The sequence below is a fragment of the Lactuca sativa genome, chromosome 5 (genome assembly GCF_002870075.4).
Source record: "Lactuca sativa cultivar Salinas chromosome 5, Lsat_Salinas_v11, whole genome shotgun sequence".
NCBI classification, from domain to species: Eukaryota; Viridiplantae; Streptophyta; class Magnoliopsida; order Asterales; family Asteraceae; genus Lactuca; species Lactuca sativa.
The window spans coordinates 146488073-146510250 of NC_056627.2; the positions used below are offsets into that span (position 1 = coordinate 146488073).

The 22178-nt window shown below is 42.4% G+C and overlaps 1 long non-coding RNA gene across 1 annotated transcript; it reads left to right on the forward strand.

Annotated features, from left to right (window-relative positions):
• Positions 1 to 20063: 20063 nt before the first annotated feature.
• Positions 20064 to 21228, forward strand: LOC128126237 (uncharacterized). Its single transcript, XR_008224001.1, has 3 exons — positions 20064 to 20156; positions 20361 to 20428; positions 21067 to 21228. It is a non-coding gene; the product is annotated as an uncharacterized LOC128126237 (long non-coding RNA).
• Positions 21229 to 22178: the final 950 nt, after the last annotated feature.

The following is a 22178-nucleotide window of genomic DNA, read 5'->3' on the forward strand; positions in this document are numbered from 1 at the left end:
GACTATTGGTGGCCCTGCATGAAGCGGGATGTGGCATGGTACGTCGAGCGGTGCTTGACCTGCAGGAAGGTCAAGGCCGAACATCAGAGGCCGCATGGCAAGATGCAGCCGTTGGACATTCCACTGTGGAAGTGGGAAGATATCACGATGGATTTTATCACAAAGCTCCCCAGGACCGCACGTGGAGTGGATTCGATTTGGGTCATCGTGGATAGATTGACCAAGAGTGCTCACTTTATTCCGATCCCGGAGAGCATATCGGCCGAGAAATTGGCCGACATTTATATCAGGGAGGTTGTGGCACGGCATGGGGTGCCAGTATCGGTGATCTCAGACAGGGATGTGCGTTTTACTTCCAGGTTTTGGAAGAGATTCCATGACGAGTTGGGCACTCGTCTGCATTTCAGCACCGCCTTTCACCCGCAGACAGATGGACAGAGTGAGCGGACCATCCAGACTTTGGAGGACATGTTGCGGGCGTGTGTTCTGGATTTCGGAGGTAGTTGGGATACCTATCTTCCTTTAGCTGAGTTCTCCTACAACAACAGCTATCACGCGAGTATCGACCGCCCTCCCTTCGAGATGTTGTACGGACGGAGGTGTAGGACCCCGATATGCTGGGGTGAGGTTGGCCAGAGAGTTATGGGAAGCACCGAAGTGGTGCTCAAGACGACTGAGAGGATACAGCAGGTCCGGAGCAGGCTTCAGACTGCTCAGAGTAGACAGAAAAGTTATGCCGACAAGCGTCGATCCGATTTAGAGTTCCAGGTCAGGGATATGGTCCTCCTGAAGGTGTCGCCGTGGAAAGGCGTCATCCGATTCAGGAAGCGGGGCAAGTTGGGCCCGCGATTCATCGGACCGTTCAGGGTCTTAGCCCGGGTGGGCAAGGTAGCATATAGGCTGGATCTGCCAGCCGAGCTTAGCCAGATCCACAGCACTTTCCATGTTTCGCAGTTGCGGAAGTGCCTAGTGGACCATTCTGCAGTAGTGCCTTTGGAGGATATTCAGGTTGATGACAGCCTGAACTACATCGAGCGCCCAGTCGCAATCCTCGACAGGAAGTCGAAGGATTTAAGGAACAAGAGGGTGGAGCTAGTGAAGGTGCAATGGCAGCACCGCAAGGGTTCAGAGTGGACTTGGGAGCCGGTAGACGAGATGATGGAGCACTACCCCGAGCTGTTTCAGGATCAGGCAGCAGACTTCGAGGACGAAGTCTAAAATAAGTGGGGGAGATTTGTAGCACCTGGTTTCCGGTATGTGAATTTTATTTGAGCATTGCCCTAATTTAGCCTTAGACTCGGCGAGTCATAGGGTCCGACTCGCCGAGTAGGGACGGGACTCAGGACGCGTTTTAAGTAGGCGACTCGACGAGTCCATATCCTGGACTCGGCGAGTCACCGCTGCGGGATGAAACCCTAAGTTTCAAGGGTTTGCACCCTATTTAAACTCTCATTCCGCCCCAACTCGTCCCCATTCACCCCCAGAACTCCCCCTACATCGTTTTCCCTTGTTTTCTTGAGAGTTTGAGGTATTCTTGGTGTGTTCTTGAAGGTTTTGAAGTGTAAGAGGAGTAGATCAAGAAGAGGAGAAGGAGATCAGCCATCCTTGTGTCATTTCAACATTTCCTTTGAGGTATAACCCGTTTTCCCCTTGATTCTATGCTTAAAACTTCATTTGGGTCCTTCTTGGTCAATTTCCCAAGTTGCATGTTCATTATATGTTGTAATAAGGCGTTTGGCCTTTGGATCTATGTAAGATTGAGCTCCAGGAGCTCAAACCTGTTAGCTTTTTGGTCCCATAAGGCTTGTTAGCCCTAGATCTACCATTTTGAGACATTTTGAGCCTTATAATCCTTATTGGTGGATATCCACACGTAAAGTTGGAAACTTTACGTGTGATTCGTGTCCTAGAAGTCCAGATCTATGAATGGCATGGTCTGGAACCGAGCAAATCGGTATATTTAAGGAGTGCATGGCGACGACTCGGCGAGTCGCATAGGTGACTCGGCGAGTCTGGTCGCGAGTCATAGAATTGGTCCCTTCTTCATGTGTCGAGTAGAGCCTTGAGTCACAGGGGGTGACTCGGTGAGTTGGGAGCTGAACTCACCCATGTTGGGACTCGGCGAGTCAATGCCCTGACTCGGCGAGTCCAAGACAATCTTCTTAGCTCAAGAACAGACTCGACGAGTTGTTCATACAACTCGGCGAGTCTTAGCATAAAGTGTTCATCGGATGAAGATGAACTCGACGAGTTGTTCATACAACTCGGCGAGTAGGATGAAGGACTTGAATATTGGTTAAGAAGGTGAACCCGTCGAGTCGTCGCCTAACTCGACGGGTAGGATCGGGATTCAGGGCAGTCGTTTGGGCAGGGACTCGGCGAGTTGGAAAGCCAACTCGGCGAGTCGGGTCAACTGAAAATTGACTCTGACTTTGACTTAGAGTTAATCCAGGGGTAAAATGGTCATTTTACCTTAAGGTCAGTTAGCAGTGTTTGATTGGGTATGTCGTGGAAATTGCAGCCGGAGGACTCCCGGAGCAGCAGCAGTCAGTTAGTTCCCGATCAGTTCAGCAGCTACTTCGAGGTGAGTTACCTTCCAGTAGCGGTGGGTCTAGGGCCACAATGCCGACCCACCAGTAGGAGTTGTATGATAGATGACTGTCTTTGTGATATCATCTAAGTTTGCTATTACCTGATACGTTATATGCTAGCATGATATGTTATCTGTGATAGTAGTAAAGTTCGGTCGTTAGGACCGAAGGGTAGTCAGACACCCCAGATACGTCTGACAGTATGTGGTGATACGTTTGCATGCTGGCTTGTTATGTTATATGTGATCATAGTAGTAGGGGTGAAATAGTCCCCGAGGATCGGTTGTCAGGACCGATGGGTAGACGGCACCCCAGAATGGCCGTATGGGTAGGTCAGCACCCCAGAATGGCTTGACACGGGTAGGTCGGCACCTCAGAATGGCCGTACCGGGTAGTCAGGCACCCCAGAATAGCCTGGCAGTATATATGTTATGTGTTGGTATGGTATGCGGTACGTTGGGGGAACTCACTAAGCTTTGTGCTTACGTTTACAGTTTTGTTTTCAGGTACCTCTGCATCGAAGGGGAAGGAGCCGGCGCGGTAGCGGCACGTCATACACACACTCTTCGGTTTCCGCATTTATGAGATTTACTGGGACTGTACTCTGATATTTTGATGGGATGTATGGTGTGGCTTTTTAGAACGTGGTTGCAATGTGTTATGGTGTGAACAAACAATGTTTCTTTTTATTTAGACAATGTTTTTATTTATTAATGCTCTCTAAAGTAATATAAAAAAAAAAAATTTGGGTCGTTACAGCCCTTCCATGATGTTCGCTCCGACAAACCAACTGTTTCATCTGCGTTGTCTATCGGTGCAGACCAGAAAAACTCATCACATCCATTTGCATTATCTTCATTCACCAATGCAGTGAGTTCAGCTGTCTGATGTTCAGTGACTCCTGTGACCTTATAAACTTGATTAGGAGTGGTTCTCACCTTTTGATAAACAACCGCCTTCTCTTTAAGGATTGGGGACTTATTTTTGGACAGATGACCGAATTCCACAAAATTTTCAGAAATCAAGTTTTTGTGGTTTTCAGGTTCGCTCCTAATGAACTCTGAACAGTCAACCTCATCCTCTATAGAGATTTCACTCATGTCATCGTCCTCATTAAGTTCATATGCATTTTCAACATCAATTTTGTTTTCTGAACTCAATTTGGTATTCAATGAGTCAAATTTTTGTATAGTTTCGGCTCTGAGTTTCAACTTATCATTCTCATCCAAAAGATTTTGAAGCATGTCCTTATGGTCTTTGGACTTTATAAATGATTCAATTTTGTCCAGACCATACATGTAAATGGGTTTTACATCATCTGAAGATACAACACTTTCGCAGTTGTATGCTTCAGCATCGATTTCATCCTCCTTTAGCTCAAGGAAGGGAAAAATCATGTGATGTATCTTCTGGCCTATTTCACAGTCTAAATGCAACTGAGTAATGTTAGAATAAAGTCTTTTTGCAATTAAACAAAAAACATTCCTCTGTTTTAACAATTTAAGATGGTCTCTTTGCAAATAAATGTTTTCATCCCTAGATTTAATCAGCTCCAACTCCTTCTGCTAAATCCACATCCTTCGCTCCTCACTCTTGGATGATACCCTACTTATTTGGTCAGATAGATTAGAATTCGTGACACGTGTTTGAGTTAAACAACTGTCTAGATTTGAAATTCTTGAATTCAAGCTATTTAATTCTTTTTCATATGATGCTTGTGCAATTTTAAATGAAACAAAAATGGATTGTACCTTCTTGATCAGTTCATCTAGTTCACTGATCTACATGCTGAGAGGCTTCGCTGTAAAGCACACGTCCTCTCGCTCCTTATCCTCTTCGTTTCCACCATCAGTTTTGTATCCCCTCATCTGGGATACATCTGTCGCCATCAGACATCTACCACCAGCATGACCACTCTTCGCCACATAATCCTTTCCATGAGAAGGCTTTCTCACTTCATCATCCTCTGAGTCGGTTGACCACACCTGTACACCACCGAACTAATCATCATCTACCGAATCCTGCACAACAAGAACATTCATAGAGGGATTAGCAGTAGCTTTCTTTCTCTTAATCTCCTCCAGTCTTTTCAGGAGACTTGCTTCTTCATCCTTCTCATCATCTTTCCCAGCCATTTTCTTCAACACGCAATCTTTTGCGTAGTGATTTTTCACACCACAGTAGAAACAGCTGACACCAGAATCAGCTTCACCCTTCGCTTCTTTCTTAGATTCTTCAACCTTCAGGTCCTCTTTCACTTTTTCAGAGCTGTAGCTTCCCTGCCAATTTCGGTTTTTGTTGGTAGGGAACTTCTTCTTGATGAACCTCCTGGGATTTGACACCATCATAGCATAATCTTCAGATGTCAGATTGTAGTCTCCGAGATTCAGATCTTCTTCTTCTTCTGCTGCATTCTTTCCTTTAGATAGAAGGGCCAATGACCGCAAGTTTGAAACCACGCTTTTCTCTTGTAGCACAATCTTCTCCTGGGATTTCAGAATCCCCACCAGCTTCGCCAAAGAATATGATTTGAACTGCTTATGCGCTTTATCTGTCGACACAACTGCCCTCTATTCGGGTCTCAGGCCATTCAAGAAAGTGACCTTTTGTTCGATGAGCTTTCTTTCTATATCATGTTTGATCATCTTGCTGAGAAGATGATTGAATTGATCAAATGTTTGTGTAACGACCTCCTCCGTTTTCTGCTTGAACTCTCCAAATTCAGAGAGAAGTAGGGTCTGAATTGAGTGCTCCAGATCTTCATCTGTGGAGTACCACTCTCACAGCTGATCCCAGATTTCCTTAGCTGTACCACAAGAACTTACTAATCGAAATGTGTCAGATTGAAGAGCAAATCGAATTAGTCTTAATGCCTTAATGTTGCATTGGAACTTCTGTTTTTCATCCTGAGCGACGTCTTTCACATCTTTTAACAGACCATTATACTCCTTTTGAGTTTTAATGATTTTTGAAGTACTTGAATGAGCGAAGGGGCCTACTGTGATAGCTTCCCATATCAGATACCCATTATCTTCTGATCCAATAATGTAATCTTCAAAATTGTGCGTCCACACTTCATAGTCTTGAGTGTAGAGGATTGGAATCTTGGTTGTTGATCCGATGCTGTTAGAGATGTTGATGGGATTGGATTGAGAATCGTCCATGATTGATCGTTTAACCTGTAATAAGATCAGACTTTGTTATACGTAATATTAGGGCAAGATGAATAATTAATGAGATACATCAATTATGGAGTGACGGCTCACTAAATAACAATGAATGCGGAATGAACCCTAATCGCTTCTTTCACAGAAGAGATGTGTATGAATTACACAGTCACCTGCTCTGATACCAATTGATGAATTGAAAAACTCATAGATCGTTTAGATCTTAAACAGGTTAATCAGAATAATGTAAACAGAAATATCAAACACAAGAATGAATCAAAATACGTTGAATGATTCAATAGATACAAGCCTCAGCAGAGCTCGACAAAGAACTTCCGTTGTAAAGGCCTTTAGGGTTACAATTGATAAAAAGTATTTGTTGTGAATGATCGACTCAAAATCTTACGTACAAAGATGCATGCAAGCATCTATAAATACTAAACCCTAGCAAATAAATCACGGATGGACAGGGCCAATCCGCATACAAAATTGGACTAATGAACGAGCCCAAGACGCAACACGTAACGGACCCTACATGATGGGTTCCGATATTGTTGCCTACACTTCTAGGTTTGAAGACCTAGCACTCCTTTTCCCGGGAATGGTCACCCCGGAAAGCAAGAAGATAGAGAGATAAATTTGGGGATTGATGCCCCCAACTCAAGGGAATGTCTTGGCTGCTAGGCCAAACACTTTTGATAGCGCCAAATGCCTGGCGCAGACCCTTATAGATCACTGGGACGATCTGGATAAAGTAACAAGCACTTCGGAACCAGTAAAGGAGAGTGGTGAGAGTAAAACGAAATTCTAGAATAAGCGAAAGGCTCAAAGTTCGAAATCATCCTCCAAAAAGAAACAAACTGTGACAGTCCATGCTGCTACCACTCTTGTCGCCGCTCCTATAGCTCAAGCACCTACCAGTGGATATACTGGTACCTTCCCTTGGTGCAGCAAGTGCAGTTACCACCATTGTATCCCCAACCCATGTCGTGATATGCTCTACAACAACTGTGGCAAGAAGGGTCACCTTATTCGAAACTGCAGAACACCAGCCCAACCAACCAATCAAGCATTCGGAGCAGGTGTCAGTCAAGCCTGTTACGGTTGTGGTGAGGTTGAGCATTACAATTGAAACTACCCCAAAGAAACAACGACTAAAAACACCAGGAGAGTTCTAGCAATGGGGCAAGAGGAGGCAGTCGCCGATCCTACCGTTGTCACAGGTACGTTCCTTCTCGACAACTCTTATGCATGCATCCTTTTTGATTCTGGTGCGGAATGAAGTTTTGTTAGCCATACATTCAAGCATCTTCTTAAACATAATCCTCAATTGCTAATTGAAACATTGACCGTCGAGATGGCTAACAGTGAGAAAGAGAATGCTAACGATATATTCATAGGTTGCACCCTTACCCTCAACGATCATTCTTTTCCCATCGACCTTATGCAAGTCTCCATAAAAAGCTTCGATGTTATCATTGGCATGGATTGGTTGAGCCCCAATCATGTTGATATCCTTTGTTATAGAAAAGCTATACGTCTCAATCTCCCCTCTGGCCAAACCCTCATGATCTACGGTGATAAACTTAGTTCCAATATTCGCATCATTTCATGCATCAAAGCCCAAAAACTTCTGCGAAAGGAGTGCCATGCATTCCTAGCCAATGTAATAAATGAGAAATAGGAAGTTAAAGACCTCAAGAGTATTCCTGAAGTTTGAAATTTTCCTGATGTCTTTCCCGAAGACCTCCCAGGAATTCCTCCCGAATGCCAAGTTGAGTTCCGCATTGACCTAATCCCCAGAGCTAATCCTGTAGCCAAGTTTCCATATCGCTTAGCACCCGCAGAAATGCAAGAGTTATCCAGCCAGCTCAATGAGCTACTCAGCAAAGGATTCATCAGACCGAGTTCCTCACCCTGGGGAGCCCCAGTGTTATTTGTGAAGAAGAAGGATGGATCCTTTCGAATGTGTATAGACTACCGTGAATTGAACAAGCTGACCGTCAAAAACAGTTATCCTCTTCCTCGAATAGATGACCTTTTCGATCAACTTCAGGGAGCCAGTTAGTTCTCAAAAATAGACCTTAGATCAGGGTACCATCAGCTACGAGTTCATGAGAGTGATAATTCCGATTCAGGACTCGATATGGACACTATGAGTTTGTAGTGATGCCCTTTGGTCTAACCAACGCACCGGCAGTGTTCATGGACCTGATGAACCGGGTGTATCATTCATTTTTGGACAAGTTCATTATCGTGTTCATTGACGATATACTTGTCTATTCAAGAAGTGAGGAAGATCACAAACAACATTTGAGATTAGTACTGGAAACACTTAGATCGGAGAAGCTATACGCAAAATTCTCAAAGTGCGAATTCTGGATTCGGAAGGTAACCTTCTTAGGTCACGTGGTAAGCAAGGAATGCATACACGTGGACCCTTCCAAAATTAAGGCGATATAGAATTGGTCGGCACCGAATACACCTACAAAAATTCATCAATTTTTGGGTCTTGCTGGCTATTATCGTAGATTCATCCATAATTTTTCCAGAATTGCCAAACCCATAAATACTCTAACTTAGAAAGGTGCACCCTTTTGTTGGAATGAAAATCAAGAAGCCGTGTTCCAAACCTTGAAGCAGGCTCTGTGTAGCGCACATATCCTATCCCTGCCCGAAGGGACGGAGGACTTCGTTGTCTACTGCGATGCATCTAACCAGGACTTAGGCTGTGTGCTTATGCAGCAGGGAAAGGTTATAGCTTATGCCTCAAGACAGCTGAAAGCACACAAAGTCAACTATACAACTCATGACCTGGAGTTGGGAGCAGTGGTCTTCGCAATGAAGATTTGGAGACATTATCTCTACGGGACCAAGTGCATGATCTTCACTGACCATAAAAGCCTACAACACATCTTCAATCAGAAAGACTTAAACATGTGACAACGGCGATGGGTAGAACTACTCAACGATTAAGATTGCAAAATCCGCTACCAGCCCGGCAAGGCCAATGTGGTGGCAGATTCCTTTAGCCGAAAAGAAAGCTCAGGCCGCAAGGTGAAGACACTGACAATGACCATCAATTCCCACTTATCTGATCAATTCCGAGAGGCTCGCCTGGAAGCCTTAAAACCAGAGAACATGTTGAATGAAGCCTTGAGAGGAATGCATAAGAATCTTGAGATAAGAGGAGACGGAGTCTATTATTTCATGGATCGGATCTGGACCCCAAAGTTCGTAGGTTTTAGGGAGGTTGTCATGAACGAAGCTCTCAAGACTAGATACTTCATGCACCCAGGTTCGAATAAGATGTACATGGATCTCAAGAAACTATATTGGTGGCCAAACATGAAAGCCGAAATCGCTACCTTCATGGGCAAGTTTCTGAATTGCGCCAAGGTGAAGGTCGAATATCAGAAGCCCTCGGGCCTGCTCTAGCAGCCCGAGATACCTGAGTGGAAGTGGGAAATGATTTATATGGATTTCATTACCAAACTACCCAAATCTCCAAATGGGTACGATACCATTTGGGTAATTGTCGACCGATTGAGAAAATCCGCCCACTTCCTACCGATCAAAGAAGTGTCCAAAATGTAAAGACTCAAGCGAATGTACATTCAAGAGATAGTCCAACTTCACGGTGTACCGGTGTCCATTATCACCGATCGAGATAGCAGGTTTACCTTGAGATTTTGGCAGCCCCTACAAAAGGCTCTTGGAACTAAGCTAGACATGAGCACAGCTTATCATCCTCAGACAGACGGGCAGAGTGAGAGAACTATCCAGACCTTGGAAGACATGTTGAGAGCATGTTTCATCGATTTCATCAAGTCGTGGGACACTCATTTACCCTTGGTTGAGTTCTCTTATAACAACAGTTACCACACCAGTATAAAGGTTGCCCCATTCGAAGCCCTCTACGGTCGCAAGTGCAGATCCCCTCTGTGTTGGGCCGAGGTGGGGGACACGTAGCTAACCAAGGGACAAGTCCCCGATAGTACTCTCACAGGCCCTGAAATCATCCGCGAAACTACCGAAAAGATCATCCAAATCCGAGAACGATTGAAATCCTCTAGAGACACACAAAAGAGCTACGCCGATAAACGACAAAAACCCTTGGAATTCCAGGTTGGACATTGTGTCCTGTTGAAGGTCTCACCCTGGAAAGGCATGATATTCTTGGAGAAACACGGGAAATTTAACCCAAGGTACATAGGACCTTTTGAGATCCTTGCTAGGATCGGTCCAGTAGCCTAAAAACTCCGATTACCTCAAGAGCTTAGCAACATCCATCTTGTATTCCACCTCTCTAATCTTAAAAAGTGCCTATCCGATGAAACACTTGTGATCCCTCTTGATGAGATCGAAATCAACGAGAACCTCAACTTCGTGGAAGAACCAATCGAAATCATGGATCGGGAGATCAAACATATGAAAGAAAGCCGCATCCCGATAGTGAAGATTCGCTGGAATGCCAAGCAGGGAACCGAATTCACTAGGGAGCGCGAAGATTTAATGAAATAGAAATATACGCATCTCTTTCCAAATCCATGATTTGTATCTTAATTCCAAATTTCGAGACGAAATTTCCTCTAACGGGGGGATGATGTGACAACCCAAAATTTATTTCGTCAGTGTAACCCACTCTGTTAATAAAAATTTATTTTATTAAAAGTTTTTCGTTAACTTCTTGAGTTAAGTAAATCAATTAGGGTTATTGTCATAATTTCATACGTGTCGGAAAAAGAAAAATCACGTGAAAAACATCGTTTGCGGTTGGTGTTTGGTGGACCACCACCCTGGCCGTAAACTCAACCCTATATAAGGGTTGAGTGGTCTTCATTCCACCTTTTTCACACCCTAGAAACTTTCTCTCCCTAATCTCTCTCTATAAAATTTGGGTTTTTAACAAGAAAACACTCCATCAAGCTTCACATAAGTAAACCCCTCCTAGCTAGTTGTTTGCTTATCATACTTGCAAATCCATGGACTAGTCACCTAAAAACCCCAAGAACATGGGTTTACGGTTTGGGAACCTCCCAAAACTGTAAACACCCCAAAAGGGGGTTTTGGTGCCCCAAACTCCTTCTAATGCTTGGCTAATGATCTAGGAACTTGTATAAATGATCTAAGAACCCTAGAACATGAAATGAAAGGAGTAATCATGATTTACGATTGGGGAATATCCCAAAACCGTAAACACCTTTTAAGGGTTTTAAAATGCCCTTAACACCTTCTATGTCTTGTATAAATGGCTAGAACTTTATATGCTTACCCTAGAAGCACCAAATCATGCAAGAAAGTGACAAACATGAGTTTACGGCCATAAACTCATTTGTTCACGACCGTAAACTCCCCAAAGAGGGATTCAAAAACCGTAAACTCCAAATAAGGGCCCTTTCAAGCCCCAATCACTTCCATAGCCCTTGATTCGAGTCTAGCATAAGTCCTTGAGTAGTTTAAGACCTTTGAGCACCAAAACCCACCATTCCTATGAGTTTATGGCTGTAAACTCACGGGGGATATGGTCCTTCAACCGTAAACACCCCTAAGGTCCCCCTAAGGAGTAAACTCCATAGTGAGGCCATACACTCCTTAGATCCAACCCGTATCACTCCTAGCACTTGAATCAAAGTATTTTCACGCATTAGAGTGTCTTTACTTACTTAATTAGTGATTAAGTGACTAATTAGATATTTAAATGTATCAATACATGTTAAATAGGATCCGAGGGTGTGTTGAAGCCCTCATTTGACACCTAGCATCCTACCCGACACTTCCATTCATTCCACCTAATTGAGGTGAGTTCATACCCCTACACTTTTCCAAGGTTTTCATGTTTACAGATGGGGGGGGGGGGGGATAAAAGCTAAACATGAAGGATTTCGTAACTTAAAAACTGATGTAATTACAACGGTTTTCTATCAAACATTTAGATACCTTTATCCCTTTTGTAACATGCGGAGCATAAGGGACACTTTCTAAATATAACTACATGTAACGCCCGGGTTTTCAGGGCTAAACATTTTTGTCAATGTAATAGCCTAGGTCAACTATTGTAACTCTTTTTGAAGTAATAAATATAAAATATTTGAGTATTATGTGAATTATGTGTGTTTATGTGTTTATTATTTAATTATAAATGTATAATTAATAAAGAATAAAAATGAGCGTCAAAATTAAAGTGTGAGATAATCCCAATATCTCTACATAAAGTTGTAGAATACGTCTCAAGGTTTCCGTACATATAAAGAATGCCAAAATCCGAGCTATAACGAAGAAGTTATGGCCCGCCGAAGTTTTACGGCAAAACCGGCACGGCACCGGGAGACGTAAATAGTGAATTTACGATAGAAGACTTTTTAGCCTTATCAATCTAAACAAAAGTCGTAGAATATGTTAAACTAAGAACATCGATAAAAAGAACGCCCAAATCTAACTTCGTATGAAGAAGTTATGATTTTTCTAAGATTCGGCTTAGCAGTACACGGCCTGAAACTCGAATTTTAGTTCGAGCGGTTTTTGGCTTACGCAACGTAAATGAGAGTTGAAGATCTCATTAATAGGAAATCAACGGTAAAAAGACAGACAAAAACAGAGTCCGTATGTAGAAGTTATTAATTTTACGCAGACGTTTAACAGTATAATCTCCTTGTACTGTTAAATTTAAGATCGGTCGAGAATTAGCTGATGGTGTCAAAATGAAAGTTGTAGATCTTATTATTACCTACGCGTGGATATAAAGAACGTCAAAAACGGAGGTCGTATGTGAAAGTTACGGATTTTAGAAGTCGGAAGTGTGCTGTGCGAAAATGGGTGATGTGGCACAATCTTGGCCATTGCTTTCTCCCCAAGGCTTGCCACCAGATGGTGACATGTGGCACCAAGTTCAGCCACATTTCACCCTATAAATACCACCTCTCCCACCCTCATTTTCTTCACACATTTCCCATTCTTTCTTCTCTTTACTCTCTCTCTCTCTAGAACCTCTCTCTAGCCCCAAAATCCCCCGAAAAGCCTAGGGAACCTCCCTAGCACGACGCAGAAGCCCCGGAGTGCTCGAAGGCTCCGAGAAGAAGAGCTTTTCGGCTCGGGAACGCTGCTCCAAGCAAAGCCCGGTTTTCTATAAAACCCGCTGTAAGTGAGCTACGCCTACGCTATTTTTAATATAGCTTTTATTTAATTATAGTAACGTTATTAGGAACTTATAATAAATACTTGGGCTATTATTATGGGTTATATAAGTATTTTTTTGACGCTTATATAATAATAATAATAATAGCTAGACTATTAATTAGTCTCGACGAATAATAAACTAAACTCTAGTGGTAATAATACTAGGTTTCGTCGAAGAAAATTCTTTTTAAGAAGCGAAGCGCTGTCTGAGTTCGGAATCACCACCTTTTCAGGTGAGTGCATATTTACTGTCAACTTACACATAGATATGAAGTATTTAATATAAATTACGTGCTATTTGTGCATATTATCTGAATACTTTCTATCTATGCTGGATGAACGTCTAATACATGTTTTCAAAGATTTAAACTGTATATATATTTTATATCTACAAAATGTGTTGGGTAAAACATGGGTAGATGTAATAGTTGCTGTGTGACAAAATAAAATAATGAGAGGCCTCGTTATAGATGTTATTGATGATCCAGTCATCTAGCGGAGTATAGATGACGACCACGGACTATTCTAGACAGTCCAGTGGAACACTAGCAGGCTCGCAACCTGTAGGTGTTTATTTGAACTGTGTGTTTATTTGAACTGTGTGCTCACCAGATGTACTCCATCCCCCACATGGTTGCCTATTAGGACATTTATTGCTGAGGAATCCCCTTAGTAGCAGTGTCCGTCCCGATGATGATCCTTAGGCTAGGTCCCTTATGATAGGTGTTTAGGGACGTAAAGTGAGGATAACGGGAACGGGTAATCGGGTTATTGTTGATTGATGAAATTAATAAACTATTTATTGTGGGTTGAAAACCCTATGTGCTCACCAGGCTCCCAAGCCTGACCCACTCAGTTTTATGTATTATAGGTAGTGGCGCTTGAGCATATATATAATGTTTGGACGAGGGATTACGGATATAGGCCTGTAGATATGAAATAATGTAGTAAGGCTTGTATTGTACTGTTTATGCTTTTGTTCTGTACGAACATGACATCCCGAGTCTTTTAATGAAATACATTTCTATGGAAATGCTTTTGATAAATCTTTATCATATTATTGTTTTGGGACAAATTCCGCAACACTTTTATTTAAAATGTTACTCTGATTTTTAAACAAAGCATAAACAAACCGGTCTTTTCTGGCCGTGATTTTGGGGATGTCACAGTTGGTATCAGAGCATTAGTTTAAGCGAACTAGGAATTTGTAGGATTTCTAGACTTAAACATAGAATGCTAAGCGATGATTGTGAGGTGTGAGCACTAGTTTATTTTTGGAATTGTGCCTAGAATGCTTTTATGTGCTAAATGCTTTATGCATGATATGCTGTTATTTTGTTCGGATCTATGGTCTGTTGCCAACCGGATCTGGAAACCTTATGTGTTTAGGATTCTAAACGTACGACTACGCTATTAGAACTAGCATGTAAACGTTTCGGAGTGATAAGGACGATTTAAAACGTCTCTCCTAAATAAAGATCTGAATTCACCTTATTCGGTGTATAGATCAAGATGGTAAGGACCCGTAGCGGAAACGTAAACGCAAATGGAAACGGACACCAACCCCCCGTGATCGAGCAAATACCAGTTGTGGAAGCCGCTGCTGGACCAATAACGATGGTCGGAGTGCAAGCGATGATCCAGGCAATGTTGGATCGTCAAATGGAGGAAACCAGGCGTTTGCTCCAACAAAATCGAGAGGAAGCAACTATTCAAATCGAACAGCCCGAGTTGAACGAAGGGCAGACTGAGGAAGGAGACTACAGTGGAACCGTTAGTCAAGCCAACCCACCAATAGTTCAACAAAACAACCAAGGTGACGAAGTCGAGAGGAATGGATGCAAGTACAAGGATTTTCTGACTTGCAAGCCATCAACTTTCACGGGAAAAGAGGATCCAATCGGGGTCATGGATTGGATCTCGGAGATGGAGTTAGCTTTCATGACGTGCGGTTGCAGAGGAAAGCTACAAACCACATTTGCAGTACGTCAGTTTCGAGGAGGCGCTGTACGTTGGTGGAATACCTTGGGGAAGACTTTAAGCCCCAACAAGCCCCTGCAACTGACATGGGCAGAATTTCTGGTGCAATTCAAAAGAAAATACTACTCGGCTCAGAACCTGCTAGAGTTAGAGAACCAGTTTCTAACCCTGAAGAAGGGAAGCATGTCAATCGATGAATACACGAACAACTTCACAGAAAAGATGGAGTTTGCCTTGCGTCTTGTTCCGGATGAGCTGACGAAAATTGATAAGTACGCAAAGGGACTTCCATGGGAATACGCGGTGCCAGTACGTCAGGCACCTACTTTGGAGGCAGCTATCTGGGCTGCCAAGTCTGTGGAGGACATGATTAAGGGAAGAGCTGCCAGCAAAATCGAGGTTGGCGAGAAGAGGAAATTTGAAGGGTCTGCTAAACCCAACAAAAAGAAGAGCAAGTTCGGTTCAAAAAAATTCGGGGGAGGAAACGAATTTAAATGGTGCGAGAAGTGCAAGAAGAAGCACTCGGGAAAATGTGGCGATGAAGTAACTTGCTACAAGTGTGGGAAAACAGGGCACTATGCCAATGAGTGCACCACCAACAAGAAGGTGTGCTACGAGTGTCGTGAAGAAGGGCATATTGCTAAGGATTGCCCAAGGAAGAAAGATGCGGGAAGGCCCAACATACCACCAAAGCCAAAGGCGAGAGCCTTTCAGATGACGCTTGAGGCTGCGAAGGAGGCAGCAGACGTCGCTTCAGGTACCTTTCTTGTAAATGGTTTGCCTGCAAATATACTATTTGATTCCGGAGCCAATTACTCCTTTGTGTCGCATAAATTTAGTGCGAAATTAGCATTACCTGTAGAAAAACTAGATAATGCCCTGATTGTAGAAGTTGCCAGTGGCAAATTCGTACCTGTTAGTAATCGTATTAGGAACATCGTCATTGACCTAAACGGAAACGAATTCCATGAGGAACTATTACCCATAGAGTTAAATGGTTTCGACATCGTTTTGGGTATGGATTGGCTTAGCGCCAACGATGCCGAGATATTATGCCGAAAGAAGATAGTTAGGATAAACCCACCTGGAAAGGAATCATTTATGGTGTACGGGGACAAACGCAGAGTAAATTCTGGAATCATCTCCCTGATGAAAGCCAGGAAATGTTTTTCCAAAGGATGTGCATCATACTTGGCATTCGTAATCGATGCTAAGAAGGAAAAGAAAGAGGTGCAGAATATACCGGTTGTGTGCGATTATCCGGAAGTCTTTCCCAAATATCTTCCCGGATTACCACCTGATAGGCAAGTAGAGTTTCGTATAGACTTATTACCAGGAACAACACCGATAGCAAAGGCACCTTACCGATTAGCACCGACGGAGATGAAGGAGCTCATAACGCAACTTCAGGAGCTGTTGGACAGCGGTTTCATTCGACCTAGTTCATCACCCTGGGGAGCTCCGGTGTTATTCGTGAAGAAGAAGGACGGAAGCATGAGGATGTGCATAGACTACCGAGAGCTGAATAAGGCAACGGTGAAGAACAAGTATCCATTGCCAAGGATTGATGATCTATTCGATCAACTGCAAGGTTCGAGCTACTTCTCAAAGATCGATCTTAGGTCAGGATATCATCAGCTGAAGGTGAGAGAGCAGGATATTGAGAAGACTGCATTCAGAACAAGATATGGACACTACGAGTTCTTGGTTATGTCATTCGGACTAACCAATGCTCCCTCAGCATTCATGGATTTGATGAATAGGGTTTGTAAACCATTCCTCGATAAATCTGTGATAGTGTTCATCGACGACATTCTCATTTACTCGAAAAGCCAGGAGGAGCATGGCAAGCATCTACGAGAAGTGTTGGAGGTGTTAAAGAAGGAGAAGCTTTTTGCAAAGTTCTCCAAATGCGACTTTTGGATACGGGAAGTCCAATTCTTGGGTCATGTTGTTAACCAGGAAGGAATAATGGTTGACCCCGCCAAGATCGAGGCTGTAATGAAGTGGGAACGTCCGAAGAATCCCACGGAGATTCGAAGCTTTCTAGGATTAGCCGGATATTACCGACGATTTATCCAAGGCTTTTCTTCGATAGCTGCTCCATTAACAGCTTTGACCCATAAAGGAGCTACGTATACATGGAGTGAGAAACACGATGAGGCGTTCGAGAAGCTAAAGAAGAAGTTATGTGAAGCACCGATACTTTCTCTACCCGATGGAGTCGAAGATTTCGCAGTTTATAGTGATGCATCTGGAGTCGGGTTAGGTTGTGTTCTGACCCAAAGAGAAAAGGTGATAGCATACGTATCTCGACAATTGAAAGAGCACGAAAAGAACTACCCCACTCATGATCTGGAGTTGGCAGCGGTAGTATTCGCCTTAAAGATATGGAGGCATTACCTCTACGGCACGAAGTGCAAGCTCTTCACTGATCATAAGAGTCTCCAGTATCTCTTTAATCAGAAGGAGTTGAACATGAGGCAACGACGCTGGCTAGAACTTCTCAAGGACTACGACTGTGAGATACTTTACCACCCAGGTAAAGCAAATATTGTTGCTGATGCTCTCAGTCGGAAAGTCAATCTTGAAAGAAAAAGGCCAAGGGCGTTAAGAATTGAAGTCGTCTCGACGATTGTGGAAAGTATCAGGAAAGCTCAAGAAGAAGCCTTAGAAAAGAATGACCGAAAGGAAGAACGTTTGGGAAAAACGTTAGTGTTCGGTACGAACACTCGAGGACTGAAGGTATTCCAAGATCGAATTTGGGTACCTAAGACGGGAGGAATAAGAGATCTTCTAATGGAAGAAGCACACAAGACCATGTACTCGATTCATCCCGGTAGCACTAAAATGTATAGGGACCTAAAGCCCTACTACTGGTGGCCGACGATGAAGCTCGATGTTGCGAAGTATGTGGCTGAGTGTGTAACATGCGCGAGGGTTAAGGCACAACATCAGAAACCGTATGGGAGTTTAGAACCTTTACCTGTACCCATGGGTAAATGGGAAGACATCACCATGGATTTTGTGACTAAACTGCCCAGAACGAAGAACGGACACGACATGATTTGGGTAGTCGTGGATCGTTTCACCAAGAGTGCACACTTCATAGCAGCCAACGAGAAGTGGTCTATGGATAAGCTCGCAAATGCTTACGTGAAGGAAATTGTAAGACTTCACGGTGTCCCTCTTACGATTGTATCAGATCGTGATAGTCGTTTCACATCGAGGTTTTGGAGGAGTCTACAAGAGGAGTTGGGTACAAAGTTGTGTTTGAGTACTGCTTACCATCCGCAAACTGATGGTCAGAGCGAAAGAACGATTCAGACGTTGGAAGATATGCTGAGAGCATGTACCCTCGAATTCCAAGGGAATTGGGACGAACACTTACCTCTAGTAGAATTTTCCTACAACAATAGTTTTCACTCGAGCATCAAGATGGCACCTTATCAAGCCTTGTATGGACAGAAGTGTCGTACGCCGTCTTGTTGGCTTGAAGCCGGAGAGAAGCAGTTTATGGGCCCCGAGATAGTCCATGAGACTGCTGAGAAATTGAAGGTGATTCAGGAAAGAATGTTAGCAGCTCAGGATCGTCAGAAGAGCTATGCTGACAAGAAAAGACGACCAATAACCTTCGAAGTTGGGGATTCCGTTTTACTTAAAGTCTCACCGTGGAAGGGACTTATACGATTTGGGAAACGAGGAAAGTTGAGTCCAAGGTTTATTGGACCGTTCAAAGTTCTTCAGAAGATTGGGAACCAAGCTTACAAGCTGGAATTGCCCAAAGAACTCAATGGTATTCATAACACCTTCCATGTGTGTTATTTGAGGAAATTCATGGGAGATGTTCCCGACATAATTCCAATCTCGGAATTAAGGATGGATGAGAATAAAAGGCTGATCGAAGAGCTTGAGGCAATTATTGACCGTAAGACTAAGAAGTTACGACGCAAGATGGTCAACTTGGTGCTAGTCCGATGGAAACATTCGAATGGGCCGAATCTCACTTGGGAAACAGAGGATGACATGATGAGTCGCTCTCCACATCTGTTTGCTGATGCATGATTCCGGGACGGAATCATCCTAAGGGGGAGAGAATTGTAACGCCCGGGTTTTCAGGGCTAAGCATTTTTGTCAATGTAATAGTCTAGGTCAACTATTGTAACTCTTTTTGAAGTAATAAATATAAAATATTTGAGTATTATGTGAATTATGTGTGTTTATGTGTTTATTATTTAATTATAAATGTATAATTAATAAAGAATAAAAATGAGCGTCAAAATTAAAGTGTGAGATAATCCCGATATCTCCACATAAAGTTGTAGAATACGTCTCAAGGTTTCCGTACATATAAAGAATACCGAAATCCGAGCTATAACGAAGAAGTTATGGCCCGCCGAAGTTTTACGGCAAAACCGGCACGGCACCGGGAGACGTAAATAGTGAATTTACGATAGAAGACTTTTTAGCCTTATCAATCTAAACAAAAGTCGTAGAATATGTTAAACTAAGAACATCGATAAAAAGAACGCCCAAATCTGACTTCGTATGAAGAAGTTATGATTTTTCTAAGATTCGGCTTAGCAGTGCACGACCTGAAACTCGAATTTTAGTTCGAGCGGTTTTTGGCTTACGCAACGTAAATGAGAGTTGAAGATCTCATTAATAGGAAATCAACGGTAAAAAGACAGACAAAAACAGAGTCCGTATGTAGAAGTTATTAAGTTTACGCAGACGTTTAACAGTATAATCTCCTTGTACTGTTAAATTTAAGATCGGTCGAGAATTAGCTGATGGTGTCAAAATGAAAGTTGTAGATCTTATTATTACCTACGCGTGGATATAAAGAACGTCAAAAACGGAGGTCGTATGTGAAAGTTACGGATTTTAGAAGTCGGAAGTGTGCTGTGCGAAAATGGGTGATGTGGCACAATCTTGGCCATTGCTTTCTCCCCAAGGCTTGCCACCAGATGGTGACATGTGGCACCAAGTTCAGCCACATTTCACCCTATAAATACCACCTCTCCCACCCTCATTTTCTTCACACATTTCCCATTCTTTCTTCTCTTTACTCTCTCTCTCTCTCTAGAACCTCTCTCTAGCCCCAAAATCCCCCGAAAAGCCTAGGGAACCTCCCTAGCACGACGCAGAAGCCCCGGAGTGCTCGAAGGCTCCGAGAAGAAGAGCTTTTCGGCTCGGGAACGCTGCTCCAAGCAAAGCCCGGTTTTCTATAAAACCCGCTGTAAGTGAGCTACGCCTACGCTATTTTTAATATAGCTTTTATTTAATTATAGTAACGTTATTAGGAACTTATAATAAATACTTGGGCTATTATTATGGGTTATATAAGTATTTTTTTGACGCTTATATAATAATAATAATAATAGCTAGACTATTAATTAGTCTCGACGAATAATAAACTAAACTCTAGTGGTAATAATACTAGGTTTCGTCGAAGAAAATTCTTTTTAAGAAGCGAAGCGCTGTCTGAGTTCGGAATCACCACCTTTTCAGGTGAGTGCATATTTACTTTCAACTTACACATAGATATGAAGTATTTAATATAAATTACGTGCTATTTGTGCATATTATCTGAATACTTTCTATCTATGCTGGATGAACGTCTAATACATGTTTTCAAAGATTTAAACTGTATATATATTTTATATCTACAAAATGTGTTGGGTAAAACATGGGTAGATGTAATAGTTGCTGTGTGACAAAATAAAATAATGAGAGGCCTCGTTATAGATGTTATTGATGATCCAGTCATCTAGCGGAGTATAGATGACGACCACGGACTATTCTAGACAGTCCAGTGGAACACTAGCAGGCTCGCAACCTGTAGGTGTTTATTTGAACTGTGTGTTTATTTGAACTGTGTGCTCACCAGATGTACTCCATCCCCCACATGGTTGCCTATTAGGACATTTATTGCTGAGGAATCCCCTTAGTAGCAGTGTCCGTCCCGATGATGATCCTTAGGCTAGGTCCCTTATGATAGGTGTTTAGGGACGTAAAGTGAGGATAACGGGAACGGGTAATCGGGTTATTGTTGATTGATGAAATTAATAAACTATTTATTGTGGGTTGAAAACCCTATGTGCTCACCAGGCTCCCAAGCCTGACCCACTCAGTTTTATGTATTACAGGTAGTGGCGCTTGAGCATATATATGATGTTTGGACGAGGGATTACGGATATAGGCCTGTAGATATGAAATAATGTAGTAAGGCTTGTATTGTACTGTTTATGCTTTTGATCTGTACGAACATGACATCCCGAGTCTTTTAATGAAATACATTTCTATGGAAATGCTTTTGATAAATGTTTATCATATTATTGTTTTGGGACAAATTCCGCAACACTTTTATTTAAAATGTTAATCTGATTTTTAAACAAAGCATAAACAAACCGGTCTTTTCTGGCCGTGATTTTGGGGATGTCACACTACATAGTTTTCAAAACAGCATGGGAACTTAACAAACCATTCAAACTATTACGAGTATAGTTTGGGATTTCATTACCTGTTTTACAGATTTTAATCTCATGCAAAGTCAAATATATAAACTATGTTTGATTTAGTTTATCCATTACTAATCTAGAGTATCATGCTAAATAATTATTTTATGTATAATTGTTTATACTCCAAATTGTTCCAAACGATTTCGAACTCGAGAATCACCAAACATTCTGTGAATTAGTTAATACTAGCTTGTGAGACTTATCTTCGTTATGCCCCTCGGGGTACCAAGAAATCCTCTCTGGTAGTATAACCAGAGTCTCCTGGAGGGAGAGTGTGAAATTTGTGAATAGATCTATTCGGTACCGACAATCCCACACCTAGACTGCTAGCTACAGTTAGGCGGGCACGCCTGAGGTGACAAATTTTGGAAATCGTATGATGCCTAAAGAACATCAAGGAGGTCACGGGTCAAATTAGTATGGTTATACGACTTACAATATGTATAAACTAACCCCATTTACAGAATTTCTTTCTTCTATAGTTTTATTTTATGTAATAAAACTACCTATCTACTTATTGGAGGGTATTCCAGGGACAGAATTTATGGTTTTATTTTAAGTAATAAAACTACTATACTTACTGGTGGTAACCAGGGTTTTCTTATCATATAGAAACCAACAAACATGTTAGAAAATATGGGATTTTCTTGGAAAACATGCATACGTGTTTCATAACTCGGTAACAATGGTTTTCGATATCAAGTGCATTCTTAGTTAATGAAAATGAAGTATTCTCACAA